This window comes from Myxocyprinus asiaticus, chromosome 4, assembly GCF_019703515.2.
Source record: "Myxocyprinus asiaticus isolate MX2 ecotype Aquarium Trade chromosome 4, UBuf_Myxa_2, whole genome shotgun sequence".
Lineage (NCBI taxonomy): Eukaryota > Metazoa > Chordata > Actinopteri > Cypriniformes > Catostomidae > Myxocyprinus > Myxocyprinus asiaticus.
Genome location: NC_059347.1, coordinates 7105149 through 7125592, shown reverse-complemented (window position 1 = coordinate 7125592; position 20444 = coordinate 7105149). Strand labels below are relative to the sequence as shown.

The following is a 20444-nucleotide window of genomic DNA, read 5'->3' as shown; positions in this document are numbered from 1 at the left end:
GGGGCAGCGCTTGCAGGTTCACCACCTGGTCCCTAAAGGGGGTCGTGGGAACCTTGGGCACATATCCCGATCGGGGTCTCAGGATCACGTGAGAGAAGCCCAGACCGAACTCCAGGCACGTTTCGCTGACAGAGAACGCTTGCAGGTCTCCTACCCTCTTGATGGAAGTGAGTGCAGTCAGGAGGGCAGTCTTTAAAGAGAGTGCCTTAAGCTCAGCTGACTGCAAAGGCTCAAAGGGGGCTCTCCGTAGACCCTGAAGAACCACAGTGAGGTCCCATGAGGGAATGAGGCATGGTCTGAAGGGATTCAACCTCCTGGAGCCTCTCAGGAACCTGATGATCAGGTCGTGCTTCTCTGAGGACTTACCGTCCACTGTGTTGTGGTGTGCCGCTATAGCGGCTACATACACCTGCATGGTCCTTCCAACCTCTCCTGCAGAAAGGAAAGCACCGATCCGACTGCGCATTTCTGGGGGTCTTCGCATTGGGAAGAACACCACTTAGCAAACAGATGCCACTTCAGGGCACACAGGCGCCTCATAGAGGGGGCCCTAGCCTGAGTGATCGTGTCTACCACCGCGGGTGGTAGGCCACTCAAGTCTTCCGCATCCCGTCCAGGGGCCAGACATGGAGATTCCAGAGGTCTGGTCGCAGGTGCCAGATGGTGCCCCGTCCCTGAGAAAGAAGGTCCTTCCTCAGGGGAATTTGCCGGGGGGGGGGGGGGTGGCTGTCGCGAGGAGTGTGAGGTCCGAGAACCATGTCTGGGTGGGCCAGTAGGGTGCTACCAGGACAACCTGCTCCTCGTCCTCCCTGACCTTGCACAGGGTCTGTGCAAGTAGGCTCACTGGGGGAAACGCATATTTGCCGAGAGATCCCTCGGTCAGGGCGTGGGAGCAGGCAGTGGGAGGATTCATGGGAAGCAAACAGGTCTACCTTTGCCTGCCCGAATCGACTCCAAATTAGCTGGACCACCTGAGGGTGGAGTCTCCACTCTCCCCTGAGGGTAACTTGTCATGACAGCACATCCACTGCAGTGTTGAGGTTGCCCAGGATGTGAGTGGCTCACAGTGACTTGACTCCAGTGCTCCGGTGCTGCTGACTCCAGAGGAGGAGACGGCGGGCGAGTTGTGACATACAACGGGAGCATAAACCACCTTGATGGTTGATGTATGCCACCGTTGCCGTGTTGTCTGTCCGAATGAACACATGCTTGCCCTGGATCAATGGCCGAAACCTCTGCAGGGCGAGCAGAATTGCCAACAACTCCAGGCAGTTGATGTGCCAGCGTGGCCGCGGGCCTGTCCAGGAGCCGGCGGCTGCGTACCGGTTGCATACAGCGCCCCAGCCCATTTTGGAGGCGTCTGTTGTAACCACGACGTGCCTGGAGACCTGCTCTAGGGGAACGCCTGCCCGTAGAAATGTGAGGTCAGTCCAAGGGCTGAAGAGGTGGTGACAGACTGGTATGATGGCCACGCAATGTGTCCTGCAGCGCCATGCCCATCTTGGGACTCGAGTCTGGAGCCAGTGCTGAAGCGGTCTCATATGCATCAACCCGAGCGGAGTGGCCACCACTGAGGATGCCATATGCCCCAGGAGCCTCTGAAACAGTTTCAGTGGAACTGCTGTCTTCTGTCTGAACGCCTTCAAACAGGTCAGCAACGACTGTGCACGCTCGTTCGTGAGGCGCACCATCATCGAGACTGAGTCCAACTCCAAGCCGAGAAAAGAGATGCTCTGAACCGGGAGGAGCTTGCTCTTTCCCCAGTTGACCTGAAGCCCTAGTCGGCTGAGGTGCAAGAGCACCAGGTCCCTGTGTGCACACAACATATCCTGAGAGTGAGCTAGGATTAGCCAGTCATCGAGATAGTTGAGGATGTGAATGCCCACTTCCCTTAACGGGCAAGGGCTGCCTCTGCGACCTTAGTGAACATGCGAGGGGACAAGGACAGGCCGAAAGGGAGGACCTTGTTCTGATACAGCAGACCCTCGAATGCAAACCGCAGGAAGGGTCTGTGTCAAGGTAGAATCGAGACATGGAAGTACGCGTCCTTCAGGTCTACCGCCACGAACCAATCTTGATGCCGGACGCTCGCTAGAATGCGTTTTTGCGTCAACATTTTGAACGGGAGTCTGTGTAAGGCCCGGTTCAGTACTCACAGGTCCAAGATTGGCTGCAACCCACCGCCTTTCTTCGGCATAATGAAGTAGGGGCTGTAAAACCCCTTCTTCATCTCGGCCGGAGGGACAGGCTCTATCGCACCCTTCCGTAGGGGGGTAGCAATTTCTGCGCGCAAGGTAGTGGCGTTCTCGCCCTTCACTGAGGTGAAGTGGATGCTGCTGAACCTGGGTGGATGCCTGGGGAACCGAATCGCGTAGCCACGTCGGACAGTCCGGACCAGCCATCGCGACGGGTTGGAAAGCACAAGCCACGCGTCCAAGCTCCGGGCAAGGTGGACCAAGGGGACAATCTCGACAGACTTACCTGGCTCCTTGTGACCACTCCCGGAACAGCCTGGGATGGTGAAGGAAGAGGCCTGTCCCGTGACCCGTGGAGACCGTCACATCGGGGACGGATTTGTGCCACAGCTGGGCACGCAGGGGCGGGGAGACCGCCGCTGGAGCGCCAAACCTGCCAAAATGGAATGGCGGACGGTGGTCGTGATGACGGCCATGCGCACCAGGTATGTGACCCAGGGAACAAGGAAACTGCTGTTGCTGAACTCTTGGGTACCGCAATCACTTGTTTGTGTAAACAAGATCCAGCACGTTCGCCCCTCTCGTTGCAAAGTCCACATGCTGATGGAATTTAGGGAGCACTGACTTTAGATTTGCATGGTTGAAATCTCCAGCAACAATAAATAGTCCATCAGGGTGAGCGTTCTGCAGTTCGCTGATAGCCCCATGCAGTTCACAGAACGCCTCCTTAGCAATAGCATTGGAGGGAATGTACACTCCGATTATGAGGACAGTTGTGAATTCCCGTGGTAAATAAAATGGTCTGCATCTAACAGTCACAAACTCCACCAGCGATGAGCAGTAACTAGAAACTAGCACCGAGTTCTTGCACCATTCCGTGTTGATGTAAACACATAAGCCATCACCACGAGCCTTACCACACAGAGCTGCATTTCTGTCTGCACGGAACGAGGCAAGCCCATCTAGCTGAATGGTGGTGTCCAGAAATCTGTCGCTGAGCCACGTCTCCGTAAAAACAAAGATGCAGCGGTCTCTAAACTCTCGCTGCGTAATCTGCTGGAATCGGATGTAGTCCAATTTATTGTCCAGGGAGCAGACATTTTAGAGCAGGATAGACAGGAGAGCCGGCCGGCTAGGGTTTGTTTTTAGCCTAGCATGGACCCCTGCCCTCTTGCCACGCTTCCACTTCCAAGCACACCCCTTACGATGTACCCCCTGGCCACCAGCATCAGGCACGCTGAGGACTGTAGGCCTGGTCCCCGCAGCAAGCTTAGATCACGTAGCTTCTCCAGCAGGTCATCCTGCAGCTTAGTTGTTGCATGATTTCTATATTGTAGCAGTGTCTGGCGATGGTAGACACGAACACCGGTTGCTCCAATGTCCATGTGCCGTAAAAATCAGGCTAAGAAACAGAAATAGCAACATATTGGATCCGGAGCGGCCGCTGGTGCTACTGCTGTGCCACCATCTTGATCTGATCAAGATTTCAACCTTTTAGTACTGTTCCACATAGATGTTAAAAGGTTCCTATTCTCATTTTCTAGTGAGTCTGGTGCCTTCCATTTATGGCATTTTAATGGCCGTGGATTATGATAATTGTGAATGAATGTGCTTGGCCCTATTTACGAATGTTTGGAATTCACTAACACGTTTAACTAATAAATCATGGGTGTATGCAGGCTGAAAGAAAGTTTTTGAGATGGTCCATTTTACATGCAAATTACTCCCAATTTACTCATATATTTACAAAAGTTTCATGAATGACACCCATTGTCAGTCTGTCAAATTTGGCTTTTTTAGGCTACTAATAACAATCATACGAAATTTAAACCACAGACCTGACTTTTTTATTATTTATTATTTTATTTTTTTTTGTATCTCTGTTTAGCCTCTGCTTTGTTATTTTATTATTGAGGAAACTTGCTTTTATTATTAATGAATGGTTAACATTTTCCATTAGGCAAATGCTGGGCACACATCTTAGTGATGCAAGTGCATTAATTGTTTATCTGAGCATTAAATTTTTGGTGGGTGAAGTGGTTTATCATAGGATAGGATATTACTTAACATTTGCCTTTCATACTTTACAATTTGAAATTGAGTGGGATGATTAAACTTTTTTTAAAACCTTATTAGGTAAGAATTTGCTTGTATCTTCTACAAACATATTTCTACCTATATTTCTCATAAACCTTTACTGTACACTGTCAACAATAAGGTTATGGCTGTAACCACGGTTCCCTAAAAGGAGGGAATGAAATGCTGCGTCACTTAAGCTGATGCTAGGGGTTATCCTCGCAACCATAGCCAATCTCTGAAACTCTTTAAAATTTTGCCAATTTTATTTAGCAGATAGCTCTTTGTGCTCTACTTCCCTCGCATGCATCAGCGGCCATAAATAATGGTGGTACACAGCGCTATCTTTTCATAATATTCGACTGAAGTGTACAAGCGATACTCAAACCTTGTAGCGAAGATTCAGTATTGCTGCCAGCTTACTCAGTTTTTCATTCCCTCCTTTCAGGGAACCATGGTTACAGTAGTAACCTTATCATTCCCTTTCAAGTCACTCATTCATGCTGCGTCACTAAAGCTGACGCTGGTGGAATGTACTGTATACCGTACTGTGCTACTGATTCGCACGCGCAATGATGCCTACTATCCAAAGGGGTTGTAAAAGACACCAACAGCGTCTCCTCTTCATATCACAATAAGAAGGGATTAGTAGAATGATGAATGGATGGATACACATGGCGATGACACTAACCGGTTCGGTCATTTGCCTTGTGCGATCGACGTACTATATCCACGCAGTGCTCTTACAGGACACAGTGTGTGTAGCCTTTCCGCTTCTTCTGAAGGGTAATAACCTGCGCCCTGAAGGGAGTGGTCAATACTTTTGACACGTAGCTTTTCCTGGGTTTAAGAATGGCTTTTAATAAGCCTAGTCCAAACTCTAAGCAGGATTCATTGACCGACAGCGCTTATGGTCCCTGACACGTTTTACTGAAGCCAAAGCAAAAAGCAGTACAGTCATTAATGAGAGTACGCGTAAACTCACTGTATCCAATGGTTTGAACGGCAGGCCCGTGACTGCTTTTAACACAAGCACCAAGTCCAAAACCGGCACGGTGATGAGGCGAGACGGTATCAACCATCTCACGCCATGTAAGAATTTAACAATCAAAGGAAGTCTGCCTATTGATAGACCGTCCAGTGGGGTATGTCCGGTTGCAATGGCGGTGTCATACATTTTGAGAGTAGACGGGGTGAGACCCGCATCTAAACATTCTTGTAGAAAGTGAGGAATAGACCCTGTACAATGCACCGTACAGGGTCCTCGCCTCGAGAAGAACACCAGTCAGCAAACACTCGCCATTTCAACATTTATAAACATCTTGTTGAAGGGGCCATTTGAGGGCTAGAGTGTTCAGGCCCGGTGCGGCATGAGTCAGGGAGTACCACAGGCAACAATGTGTTGTCTCTGGTGATGCAAATAGATCTATTTTGGCTTTCCCAAATCGAACCCATATCATCAGAACTGACTGGGGATGAAATCTCCATTCTCCTTTTATAACGCCTTGTCGCGAGAGCAAATTTGAGGAGAGGTTTAGGTGACCTGGAACGTGTGTCTCACGTATCGATAGGAGATGTTTCTTGCACCAGAGGAGCTGGTGTGGCAAGTTCATCAATGGCCATGATCGAACTCCCCTTGGTGATTTATGTAGGCCACAACCACTGTTTTCCCGGTTCTGATCAGAACATGAAACCCCTGGATGGCTGGTCAGAAAGCCGTTAATGCTAGAAATACAGCAAGTAGTTCCAGACAATTTACGTGCCAGGTCGTTTGAGCACCTGTCCAGGTGCCTAAGGCTGGGCACCCATCGCACAGGGTTCCCCAGCCCATGTTCGACGCATTCGTTGAGACCACTTTGTGCCTGGACACTTGAGTGCTACACCCGTCTGATAGAATGTGGCAGTTTTCCAAATGGTTAACATGGCTAGACAGCAGCATGACACCACAAGACATAAGCACCCGTGTTGCCATGAATGATGGGGCACATTCAGTCTGAGCCAGCACTGAAGTGGTTTCATCCGCAGTAGTCCCAGTGGAGTGACCACTGTTGCAGAGGCCATGAGGCACTGGGCCCATTAAAAAAGCTTAATCAGAAACGTTTTACCCAGCTTGAAAGTGTTAAAACACAGGTGAATGGAATGAATGCGTTCTTCGTCAGGCTCGCTAGCACAGAGACTGAGTCAAGATTCTTGCCCAGGAATGAAATCTGGTGTCTGGGCGTGAACATGCTCTTCAACCAGTTAACTTTCAGTCCCAAATACTCCAAATGTGCAAGTAATAGGTCTCTGTGTTTGCAAGCTTGTTCCTCTGACTGTGCTAAGAGCAAGCAGTCATCGAGGTAATTCATAACACGAATGCCAATCAGCCTCAGCGGAGCGAGAGCAGCATCTACACATTTCATGAATGTGCGAGGAGCTAAGGATAAGCCAAAGGGCGGGACTTTGAACTTGTAAGCAGTGGCAGATTTCAATGGCCTGTGATGAGGGGCTATGTGCACATCAGCATCTTTCAGGTTGATGATCTCAAACCAGTGTAGGGCTTTACTGGTTGTTTAGATCAGTGTTACTATCAGAAATAATTAATAATTATTTCTGTAGTTATTAATCAATATTTAAATTAATTAATTGGATCTAACTCATTAAAACCTCATATAGGACTCCAGTAAATGTAGTGTGCTACGTTTAGGAGCAAGTTTGGTTATTAGCAATAATTAATAATTATCAAAGATAATTATTAATTATTAAAATCAATAGAACATTGATGAGAATCAATGTTAGCTTTTTTTTAATCCTTTAAAATCAACACTTATCAATTGTTAACATCGAAGAAACATTAAAATTAACACTAGCTTATTGATCATTCTAATTCAATCAAAGATAATTATCAATTATCAAAAATCAATAGAATATTAATAAGGATTAACATTGACGGGGCAAAACCCTGAAATCAGGGACTAATAACCGAATATTAAAACAGTCTCAATATTAGATTGTTTTCTTAGGAAAATCGACATCCGAAGAATATCGATTTTCGAATAAAAAAAAACAATGAATGAAGGTTTGAATCCGAGCACTGACATCCCGTCAGCACGACACAGGCGTATGCAAAACAAACCAAAACACTTCTCTTTGTAATATAAACAAAGTTTATTTATGCAGTAATATCAATTAATAATTAATACAATGCAGTCAATAAACTTCCGACTTACAACTACAAACTAAACAGTGATATGATTAGATATGGAAATAAAAATAATCCTATAACACAAGGTGTGTGTGTGACAGTGTGTGTGTGTGTGTCAGTGTGGTTAGTGAGAGAGAGAGAGAGAGAGAGAGAGATGATTAAGTGACAGCCCGAAAGCTGATTTCGCGATAGCTGGAGATGAAGCAGCCGTGTTCATCACTCAGAGACGCGGTTTTACGAGCGGGGCTCGTAAAAGTCCCTTGTTATTTGACTCTTTAATAGATGAACTCAGTTGCTGTCTCACCCGCGATGGCGAAAATGCACAACAGTCCAATTTGGTTGGACTACAATACAGCAAAACAAATTCGTGATAATTAATACCCTGAGTATTAATAATTAGCGGACATGGCGGTCCGTAAACTGTACAAGCAAAAACCTTGAAACACAAGAATAACACGCTATAATATTCTATCTCTGCCCAGACGTAAACCTCTTACTTGAATCGCATGAGGACACAGGTAGAATGTGTTTTCCTCCGTCCTTTAACTTTGACCCGGTTTCTTGAGGCTTGTGTGATGACTAGAGCCGTTTCCTCACGCTGTCGGCGGCCGGTACGGCTGTTGATTCTCAGAGGGCGGTACGGCTGTTGATTCTCGGCGGGCTGGCGGAGAACTCAGAAATGTCGACTTGATTGAAGATGGAAGAGAAATCTTTAATCTCTTCACTTCTGTAGGCCAACGGATGAAGATGCGAATTGCTCGGCGGTCTCCTTCGGATCCGTTAGAGTGTTTGGTTGAACACAGAGTAATCTCAACTCGTCCAGCGAGATGGAGATTGTATGGCTACAGTTTCAAGTCGGACATTACTTCCTTATGCCACGAGGTTACACCGGAGAGCAGCAAAAAGCTACGTCCGTATTCAGTGAACGAAGTAGCCGGAAGCAACTTTGGAAGCATTTTCAGAATTATTTGAAGTCCGGATGATGTCATGTTTGAGGGACGTTCTGTTGTGTGCCTCATCCAATAGGAGTTGAGTGCTCGATCCTTTAGTGGGCAAGGCTTCATTGATCTGTAGTCTGTTTAGGACTCCCTTTGTTTGATTTTGGCGCGATTTTATCAGTAAGATTTATGACTTAGAAGGAGGGGGCTTGAGGAATGTTTTTTATGACTGTTAGGCCTGCCTTTGTCTTCTATCTGAATACATGAGGCCCAACATTCCCCCCTTTGTTCTGAAGAGTTGGTTGTTGTCCAGCATCTTTAGAGCAACTGAAGGGCCGAACAGTTCTTGTCGGTTCACAGTAACCTGTGGGTTACGCCATCCATGTATTCCTGATAGGAAAGAGAAATGGTTGCACAGTCCATACAGTTCATTAGAGTTCACAGAGGTTTTATCGTCTGGACAGAGATTGAGGCACATCTGGGCATAGAACTTCTAGCTAATTCTAAAACTACATTCATCACACATAAACATTTCAAGTTATTGGAAGGCACAGCATTAACCATAACACAATCCTTTGTTGTTCTTTGGTCATAACACAAAATCAAAGTAGAACCTGACATTGGTTACTAGGAACAAAATGTTAGAGGAAAGGAGGGTTAAAGGTTAAAAGGCTTATCCTTGGAAATGATGGAGTTAACCTGTGTGATGGGCTCAGACTGGTGTGTAAAACGCGGCTGTATGAGAAGTGAGTCCAGTCTGGCCTGTAGGTGTTGAATGTACCTGTACATGGCGTGTGCAATAATTGAGATGATGATCCAACCACTAAGGAGGAGCCAGAGGGCAACCAAACTGATAGGGTGTTCTCGGTAAGATGACGATCTGCTTATGTGACTATGAAATATAGTGGTCAAGCCAGTCAGTTTGAGACTGAACTTCACTAATTCCATCCCTTCAGCCTGAAGCTGCTGTCGAAGGGTGTCATCAACGGTGAGCCCGTGACCTCTAAATGAGTCCAAGATCTCAATTTCTGCGTCATGTTTGTTGACATTGAGATGATGGAGGACAATATCGTCAGTGTGCACGCTGGCTCCTTGAGGAACCATTAAGAACACCGTTTGGTTTGGTAGCCTTGGTTTAGTGGCCTTAGTTTAGTGGCTGTATCATGGCAGTCGTATGACTTCGGTGGCTGGTGTGTTAACGAGCCAGCAACTGCCTGCTCGCTCTACCTTTGTCTCTGTTCCTTCATCTTTGATGGACATGCTATCATGACACTTGTTCATGGAATGCAGCTCTTTGGCCGCAGAGGTAGTTAGTCACCTCTCTAACAAAGGGGTTGCGTTTTGACAAACCCAATGAATGTACTTTGTCTTAGTACACGTTTAGGTTAGAGATAAGGTAGAGCGAGGGGTCCTCATCATGGTAGGCGAGTGTTGGTGGTGTTTTGAGGTGAATGTGTGCATTACCTCTCTGAAAACCAACATTAAATACAGATTTTAGTCTATATATATTCTGCCTATGACGGTAGATTGAGGATAAATCCTATTTTGAGGTTCTGAGGATTTACATTGTTTGGAATTTCAATGCCAAAACTATATGCCATGTGTATCTGTGAAGGTTGCACAACGGAGATAGTAGCAGATCTAAGGATTTGTTCGACAAGGTCTAGGGAGACCAGGTAATCTGGAATCCTTCCACCACTCAGACTGTTGACTGAGGAGCTAATTTCCCTGAGGTCCTGCATTAGATCTCTAACGATACACGCATAAGTTGTTTTCTCTGACAAAATCCCTAAAGAGTGCAAAGTGTTATCAATAAGAACGGATTGCAAATTTACAGTGACTATAGTACCCTGAAGGGTTTTACCCAGGCCCTGTAATTGTTCTTATTGGAGTCGTCGTCTCTGCTGGATTTTTGGACGATGGCGACGTGTGTATCTGAAGCTGTCGAACTGTTTTCTGGACCAAGTGGTCTCGGTATGTCAACCTGAGCCCACATGTCCACGACGGCAGTCAATGAGCGGAGCCAATCGGTTCAGTAGGTCCTGGCCAACTAACAGTGGTTCCGTATTAATGGGACATATATAAACAGGGTGTACTAGCGTAATCCCTTGAAAGGTGTCAATCCAGGCCCGTTTTGTGATAGACGACCTATCTTGCGTGTAGCTTGTGATGCTTGCGTTGTAGGTCTCTGTCTATAACGGTTTGCCAAGGGAGAGCTTTGCTCTAGCCACCTCTGCGAAGGTGTTGGAACCCATTAGACTATTTCGGAACCGGTGTTGAGTAGTCCGTGGGAGTTGAATGACCCACGTGTCAAGCGTTGCCCTTACGGTACAGATCGCCCAAGAAGGTCAGAAAAGGAGGGTGTGGCATGTTAGGAGTGACTGTTTTGGGGAGCAACTTGGACACTGTTCCCCTTTTCCTGACCTACAAAGTAAACTTTGGTGTTAACGGGAGGGGGTACATCGTCTAGTCATACTAACGGGGTTTCAGTGCTGTGTTCCTTTGAGGAGGTTGACGGACCCGGTGAACAACGGAGCACGTCAAGCTTAGTTACTAACTCAGTCAAGCGTCTCCTAATATCCTCCATTTCCTCTCTCAAATCTTGTTCTCTGAGGGGATTTGAAACCTTTCCTACCCACTCACCTTCTTGTTTGGGTTTTCGTTTGAAACACGCATTTCCTTTCGGCCAGCGAACGTTTTGTTGTTTAGGCCTGCCGTGACCCTGGGGGTGTGTCTGGTTACCACCCCCCTGGTTATGTTGCTTACCCTGCTGGCGGGATGATCGGCGCCTCTGGGGTCCTGTTCTAGCATTCACCTTAACGTGAGGCGTTTTGTTGCCTTCAAACGCTAGGTCTGCATATGAGGCTTGGATCCCCAGGGCTCTGGCGTCGCCTTCATGCCCTCGGGCAGGGCGCACGCGTGTCTCCCATGCCAGTTGCGCGTACTTTCTGATTTCCTGCATGGTGGGGTTGCCCATTCTGCAGTGCATTGTGACGTCATATCGCACGCACTCGTGGAGGTTGTGAAGGAAAAGAGACTTGAAAGCTCGTTCCTCCTCCAGACCTGGTGCATTACTTCCTTGGAAGTACGTGGTTCTCAGGCGTCTATAATACTCACGCGGAGGCTCGTGCCTCTTCTGGGTGATGGCGAAAGCAGCTATGGTAGCGGAGGCTTCGTCGATATACAGCGAATACTCCTCGCGTAGGGCTTTACACAGAGCTGAGTAGTGGTTTCGTGTACCAGTCGGTAGCGTTTCCATGAACGCATGGACACTCCTTACCGTGGTCTTCCATATGAGCTTGAGTTTTTCGCGCGAGGAAGCGTAAGGCAAATCAATCAGGCAGTGCTCAATTTCCCTAAGATAATTGTCGATGTTTGAATCTCGATTATTTGGGTCAAAACGTTCTATGTCCCCTGCGAGGGACTCGAGTTGTCGGATGCGCAAGCGTTGGTGTCGGTATGACCACGGGTCGTCCGAGTCATCCGAAACATCATAGTCACTCGGATCGCTATAGCGATGAGGACGACTTCCTCCCCTTCTTGGTGGGGAAGGAGTCCAGTCGACGTATGGGGGTGGACCCCGGGTTGCGTACAGCTCCCTGGCTAATGGGATATTTGAGCCACTTACACCACTCTGGGCTTGAAAATAATTGTCCCCCCTTCGTGGTGTGGAATCAGTCGGTTTGAAACGCAAGGTGGCGTGACTAAAAACTGACTGAGGAGGGCAACTATAAGGAGGGGCACTTGCATCCAACCAGCGGGCCGCTGGAGGATTTTGAAAGGTGTCTTGGAGGACGAAGTCAGAGACTGTACCACTAGGGGCAGCTCGGCTCCTAGCGTGTGTTCCTGGGTTTCTCAGGGGCACATTTCTACGCGTAGCGCTAAAAGGGAGCCCTCTTCTATGTCAGATGTCGTGCGGTGCGTTTCAGCTGCACTTACCTGATCAGACTCTACTTTTAGCTGGGCAGCTTGAAGCTGCCTGCGCAGGGCTTCGTTTTCCTCCTGCATCCGGGCATTATCTTTCTGTGCCTGGACTTTCTCAGCTTGAGTGCACCTAATTTCTTGGTGCAGGCTGAGATTTTCCCTCTGCACCGCATGATAGCTGCTCTGCAGCTGTGCGAGCTGGGCCTGGTGCTCTGCGGTTTGCAGTTGGGTTTTGCGGTGATGAAGAAGGAACATTTGGCCCACAAGGTCCAGGATTGTGCACATTGGCTTCCCGACCGGGTTGTTGACATAATCAACTAGTTCCTGCAATGCTTCATCACAACGACTAACATTGTAGCCGTTAAGGTTATTTCTCTCCTCTATGGAGAGACGGAGGACAGCAGCAACTACATCTTGCAGTGCTGGGTCGACTAACCTCTGTGGAGCTTCAGCTCCAGTCACGCAGGGCGATTGGTGACTCATTTTACTGGGGCCGTAAAAATTCTTGTGATAGTGGCTCTGACAGCTTGTTGTTTTAAAGTTGATATAATGCTAGCACAAAAGCACAGTTGAGAGGCTTCAACCTGTGGCTTACGGTCTACTGTTATGTAATGTGCAAATTTCACTGCGTTCTCTCTTTGGTGGATGTCAATGAAGTGACTTGGCACCTTTCTGTAACATTTAGATGAAAGCGTTATGAGTTAAATAACAACAACAGCAGGTTTTAAGCAGACTATAGTAAATTTACCAACCCCTAATTCACTCTTAAGAGCACTTTCACACCACACTGGCTTATGTTTGGCAAGTTTTGAGAAGTAAATTGTCAAACAGAACCAAACTTTGAAGTAAGGATTTCAAGTTATTACTTTGGATTCTTATGCATACACACTGTGACAGAACTGGCACGTAGGATGCCTCACACGGGGCACCAATTATTATGTAGGGCTTTACTGGTTGTTTAGATCAGTGTTACTATCAGAAATAATTAATAATTATTTCTGTAGTTATTAATCAATATTTAAATTAATTAATTGGATCTAACTCATTAAAACCTCATATAGGACTCCAGTATATGTAGTGTGCTACGTTTAGGAGCAAGTTTGGTTATTAGCAATAATTAATAATTATCAAAGATAATTATTAATTATTAAAATCAATAGAACATTGATGAGAATCAATGTTAGCTTTTTTTTAATCCTTTAAAATCAACACTTATCAATTGTTAACATCGAAGAAACATTAAAATTAACACTAGCTTATTGATCATTCTAATTCAATCAAAGATAATTATCAATTATCAAAAATCAATAGAATATTAATAAGGATTAACATTGACGGGGCACCACCCTGAAATCAGGGACTAATAACCGAATATTAAAACAGTCTCAATATTAGATTGTTTTCTTAGGAAAATCGACATCCGAAGAATATCGATTTTCGAATAAAAAAACAATGAATGAAGGTTTGAATCCGAGCACTGACATCCCGTCAGCACGACACAGGCGTATGCAAAACAAACCAAAACACTTCTCTTTGTAATATAAACAAAGTTTATTTATGCAGTAATATCAATTAATAATTAATACAATGCAGTCAATAAACTTCCGACTTACAACTACAAACTAAACAGTGATATGATTAGATATGGAAATAAAAATAATCCTATAACACAAGGTGTGTGTGTGACAGTGTGTGTGTGTGTGTCAGTGTGGTTAGTGAGAGAGAGAGAGAGAGAGAGAGATGATTAAGTGACAGCCCGAAAGCTGATTTCGCGATAGCTGGAGATGAAGCAGCCGTGTTCATCACTCAGAGACGCGGTTTTACGAGCGGGGCTCGTAAAAGTCCCTTGTTATTTGACTCTTTAATAGATGAACTCAGTTGCTGTCTCACCCGCGATGGCGAAAATGCACAACAGTCCAATTTGGTTGGACTACAATACAGCAAAACAAATTCGTGATAATTAATACCCTGAGTATTAATAATTAGCGGACATGGCGGTCCGTAAACTGTACAAGCAAAAACCTTGAAACACAAGAATAACACGCTATAATATTCTATCTCTGCCCAGACGTAAACCTCTTACTTGAATCGCATGAGGACACAGGTAGAATGTGTTTTCCTCCGTCCTTTAACTTTGACCCGGTTTCTTGAGGCTCGTGTGATGACTAGAGCCGTTTCCTCACGCTGTCGGCGGCCGGTAAGGCTGTTGATTCTCAGAGGGCGGTACGGCTGTTGATTCTCGGCGGGCTGGCGGAGAACTCAGAAATGTCGACTTGATTGAAGATGGAAGAGAAATCTTTAATCTCTTCACTTCTGTAGGCCAACGGATGAAGATGCGAATTGCTCGGCGGTCTCCTTCGGATCCGTTAGAGTGTTTGGTTGAACACAGAGTAATCTCAACTCGTCCAGCGAGATGGAGATTGTATGGCTACAGTTTCAAGTCGGACATTACTTCCTTATGCCACGAGGTTACACCGGAGAGCAGCAAAAAGCTACGTCCGTATTCGGTGAACGAAGTAGCCGGAAGCAACTTTGGAAGCATTTTCAGAATTATTTGAAGTCCGGATGATGTCATGTTTGAGGGACGTTCTGTTGTGTGCCTCATCCAATAGGAGTTGAGTGCTCGATCCTTTAGTGGGCAAGGCTTCATTGATCTGTAGTCTGTTTAGGACTCCCTTTGTTTGATTTTGGCGCGATTTTATCAGTAAGATTTATGACTTAGAAGGAGGGGGCTTGAGGAATGTTTTTTATGACTGTTAGGCCTGCCTTTGTCTTCTATCTGAATACATGAGGCCCAACACCAGTCCATAGGTCAAACATGAGACAGAATTTATGTAAAGAGAGGGAGAGGACTCAAAAGCAGAGTAGAAGTGAATGGGCTTTTTTAATACAAAAATAAACATAAACAAACAAAAACTACCCCGAGGGGGAAAAACACAGTCCCAGGGCATGGAGTCGATAAAATTGGCTGGGCTGGAGAGAGGAAGCCCCACAGGCTGTGCGGTCCAGAGCCAAACAGGTCAGGACCAGCAGGGGAACAGAAATTAGGCTACCAGAGAAGGAGCAAACAGGCACGACACCCAAACATGGAAACATGCACAACAAACTGACACAGGACAGAGAACACAGGGACATTAAATAGGGAAGGAAATGAGGAGGTTAACGAGGGAAGGCAGGTGAGGCAAATTAACTAATGACAAGGTAGCAAGGGGATGGGGCCTAGACATAAGACTGACAGAAGAGCACATGGCAAACGAACACCGTCATAGACCATGTGCTCAAATTAAAAACAAGAGACAGAGAGCACATGACCAGGAATTAAACACTAAGCCATGTGCTCAGACACAGAACATGTGTATCAGGATCCTGTCACCAACTTCTTTCGTCCTCAGCATCCAGCAGGAAATGCCCGGAAGATGGCATCATGCTTCCGCATAATAAGCCAGATGACACAGGAGTGGTATCGATGTTTGTATTGTGTTGATGCATGAATTGGAAAAGACCTCTTTATTGTGAATATGTTTGTGCCCCGAGCAATTGCATTGGGGCATTCATTCTTTATTGGTTCATGACACAAAAAGCCAACAACATTTGAAATATTAACTCAATTTTCTTGTCGTCCAGGAAAACGACTCAAGCTCTGCTGGGTCTCACTGGATGACCCGGGTCCACTTGGCGACCAAAACAAACATGTCCGTGGACTCTGGTCCCCGCTTCATGCCAGTGACATCAGGAGCACTGCTCCGGATTGGTGGGGGCCTCCCACCATAATGAGGGCGCCTCGGGACCGCAACCTTGCACTTGGGCCAGGGGCACTGGGACAACACCGGGAGCTCTGTGGTGGTGCAGCGGGTGCGCTGAGTTTGCGAGGGCATTGACCCGAGGGAGAGCATGAGCGAGTTGGAGGTGCTACAGAGGCCTGCCTTTGCTTCTGTGCCACCTGAAACCTTAAGGGAAGGCACTAATGGTGTCACCAAACAAGCGCTGTTGAGACACCAGGGTGTCTAACAGCACGGCTTTGTCCCTCTCACACATCTCCAACAAATTAAGCCAGAGATGGCGCTCGCCGGACACCAGACTACCCATGGATCTACAGATGGCTTGGGTGGGGATCTTGGCAGCCCAGAGAGCCATGTCAGTGGCACAGCACAGCTCTGTGAAGGACTTGGGTTCCGGCCCGCTCATGTCTATTTCCCTGAGCAGACCAGGATGTGCAAAGCCAAGCCAGCCTAACCGCCGCTCTGTAGGCCTTGCCTAAGAGAGTAGATTTCATCCTACAGGGCCTAGATGGATGAGTGGGCCTGGATTTCCATGCCGGGGTCGAGGAGGAGCACTGGTGGGCCGCTACCACCTCTTCATCCAGAGTAATCAATGTATATCCCCGCTTCACAGTGCAGTACAGCATTGTGAAGGCCGCGACTCCCCAGATGAGGCTCCCATGTCTTCGAGAGCTCTTCATTTAGTTGTATGGATTACATTTTTGCTGCCTTTATGTCTTTTTTGGACCTTCAAACTTCTGGCTATCATTCACTTGTATTGTGAGGACCTACAGAGCTGAGATTCTTTGTTTTCTGCAGAAGAAAGTCATACACATCTGGTATGGCATGAGGGTGAGTAAATGATGAGAGAATTTTCATTTTTGGGTGAAGTTTCCCTGCAATGTCTTTCATTCAGATTAAGTTAGTTTCATTGAGCCAGCATAATTTAGTTGGATTAGGTCAAATCATTGTACTATAGTAGTTTTTACTCAACTTAATTAGATTTGTCAAACTCAATTTACTAAGGTTTTTTAAGCAATTTTTTTGTGTTGGTCCAACTTAATTTATTTTATTAATCATTAGTATATGCCAGGTGAGCAAGTGTAAGGACAGTGAAACTGTTGCACTGTCAATTTAATAGCAACTGCTTATAGAACAAAGAGGCACTCAAATCAAATATCACTTGAAAATCAAAGTCCCTCCTCAACCTAAGCACAAGCACCATTCATCACCACACTGGTAACCCCCAAAACTCCAGCATAGCAGACACTGTTTTTAAATACTAGTATAACAGAACATTAAACTCCTGTTCTCAACTTGCTCAAAAATGCATAAAATAACACTTAATTTCAACACTTGTTTAATGCTACATTAATACCACAAACATTATTCATGTAGTCCCAACTCAATTGTATTAAGTAAACTTCCAGTTTACAGATTTAAATGGATAGAATGCACACACACACACACACACACACACAAAAGAATGTGACAAAATGTTCTAGAATTGTGTTGCTTTAGTTTTAATTAAGTAATCTGAACAAGGAGCAAAAACAAGTTTTGTATGTGTATATATTTTTTTAAATAATGAAGCAAACATCATTCAGTATGCACTGTCTATTCATACATAGTCACATTTTTGCCATTATTTTAAGATACTAATTTAGGACATGACCATAAGCATTATTTAGATACCATTTAGATATATAAATACACTATATACTATATATATATATATATATATATATATATATATATATATATATATATATGATAGATAGATAGATAGATATAGATATTATATATATATATATATATATATATATATATATATATATATATATATATATAATTGCCATATTGTTTTATTAAACATGATTTTATTATATGTAACATTGTCAACCAGGGTGTACAAATTTATAGGATTGCTTGAAAATAAGCACACAGAAACAGATCTTTATTGTCTTGAGATCTTTAAACATCAAAGACTTTTTCCTTGACATGCGGAAATATAATACTGATTATTTCTGTTTATTTATTTGATACTTAAAAACAGCATTAATGTATAAATAAATACAAAATAAATAATAATAAAAAAAACAATAAGTAAAAATAAATATGTCTGGTAAAATTAAAGAATAAATAGTAGGAACAAAAATATTACTTTTACCAGTACCATCACGCCATAGGTTTGGTAATCCATTGTATGAAAAGCACAAGTATGCTTCTCACCTTTTCTAAATTCTTATAATCTATCTGATTATGTTGAAAGGCCGCCTCGCAGATATCTGCTGGATGTGAGCCACACGTTCTGTTTTTTAGGTCCTCGAGACATTGTCTGATGGCTTTCAGCTTGTAATGTAGCTCTTGCTCCATATCTAGCCCATCTAGATTAATCACCTCCTCCAAGTAAGAGCTGAAGGTAGAGATGAGCGCACAGTTCAGGCAATCATGTTCTTTTGCCTCCCTAATGCATCCAACAGTGTAGGCCCCTGTGTGGTTCCTCAGGGCCAATACGTTTTTGTTCTCCTTGAAAAAGAAGAGGCCAGTCACTGATTGGAGAAACTCATTTAACTTACAGTTTGTTTTTTCAAAGCCAGTGTCAAAGATGCAATGTAACTGGTTAATTGAGTGTTTGTTATTTGTGACCCAGATAATGTTCTTTATTAAGTCACTATTATAACAGAAAATAAATTATTACAGAAATGTAAAGTTAGCTTTCACAGCAAAATTCAAGTTCAAAAACCCACCAGATATCTCAGCGCTGTTTCACCCAACATCTTCATGTGTTGCATTGGCTCGATAGATGCAGATAGATTGGTGTGTGGTAAAGAGAGTAGCAGAAGTAAAACTACAAAGATAGGGAAAATTATCAAGATAAAGTCCTTAAAGTGTATCATTTAAAAATGTATCTCTAAAAGAATAAGCTGACATTTATAGCTACATATATGGATAAACATACAGTATATATGTCCATCACTCCTAATTTACAATAGTTTTTCACTCATCTTGAGCTAAAAGGAAATTCATCTGAGCTACATAAATAATCTTATTTAATACTTGGACTGCAAGCAAACTGATGCTCAAAGAATGAGGATGTGCTGCACAATCTCTGCTTCATCTTACACCAAACCTGATAGCTCCACTTAATCTCTATCCTAGTAAATGTTGTCTGATAACTAACATAGAATGTTCTGCCTCTATAAAAATTTAAATCATACTTACCAGCAGTGCAAAGCTCAATTCTGTATGTCATACTGAGAAAGTTTGTTAATGTCTGTTGATGTTTAGCCATATTTAAGCTGTCACATTGCTCATCTCTAATCATTCATCAGTATATCCTGTGTAGTGGGTTTAAAGAGCTTTTACTAATGGGGAATTTACAGGTGTGATGCACAGTTTTACAAAGGCTCATGGTTCTCAAGAATCAGAATCTCTTTTTCCCAAACTATACTTGCTTATGTTAAGAATTTCTTTCAGACCAATGATTGTTACAAAGTTAGATAATGTAATGTTCAGCTGGTTTATTCTAATGTAGATCTGTAATGCAGAGCTGTCATTTAAATTAATAATGTCCTTGTAAAGACAATACTGTTTCAAGATGATCATAAATGTTGTTTTAGTAAAATTATCATCAGATTGACGAAACCTGGTGTTTCCTTCAACTGAGGATCAACTTCAAAATAAAGGTTTAAAGAACATACAAACCAGTATGCTGATCTGAAGAACCTATAATGTGACATCAGTAACTTTTTTAATCTCCATAGAACTCAAGATACAACCCCTATACAGTCAAAAATATTTCTTTAAATGTAGAAAAATATTGTTATAACAATGTTGGTTAATTTATTTTTCTCTATGGCAGTAAAAGTTTTACGTTTTTTTATGATGCAACTTGTACCATTTCTTATGAATTAACCATCTCGTACTATTAGTACTACATGAGATCAGGTTGGCAAAAAACTTTTGCTACCAGATTTTGGAACAGTTGAAACATCAGCGACAATAACAAGATGACGTGGCATGGAGCAGGCTCAGGCGTGGCTGTGACATGGCATGGAACAGGCTCAGGCGTGGCTGTGATATGGCATGGTGCAGGCTGAGGATCCGTGGCAAACGATGGCGCTAGCTCAGCGGCCATGTCGTGGAACTCTGGCTTGGCGGCCATGTCGTGGAACTCTGGCTCGGCATCCGCCTCCCCCACAGTGAACGTAGAACCAGTAATCTGCAGGGCAAGGTCGATATACTGAACTAGCTTGAGGGAACTGCGACCGCCAGGCATCAACGAGGAGATCCAAGACGGAAACAGTCATTAAAGTCCACCCGGCAGGCCAGATCGCAGAAGTCCTCCACATAATGCTCCAGGGGA

At 44.6% G+C, this 20444-nt stretch overlaps 1 protein-coding gene across 1 annotated transcript in view; it reads left to right on the top strand.

The window, feature by feature from the left end:
* Nucleotides 1-17760, top strand: part of LOC127436300 (MLX-interacting protein-like) — a 44941-nt gene extending 27181 nt beyond the window's left edge. The window contains exon 6 of the mRNA XM_051690383.1: nt 15942-17760. The gene's annotated coding sequence lies outside the window, so the exon portion shown is untranslated. The remainder of the gene's footprint in view (nt 1-15941) is intronic.
* The last annotated feature ends 2684 nt before the right edge of the window (nt 17761-20444 follow it).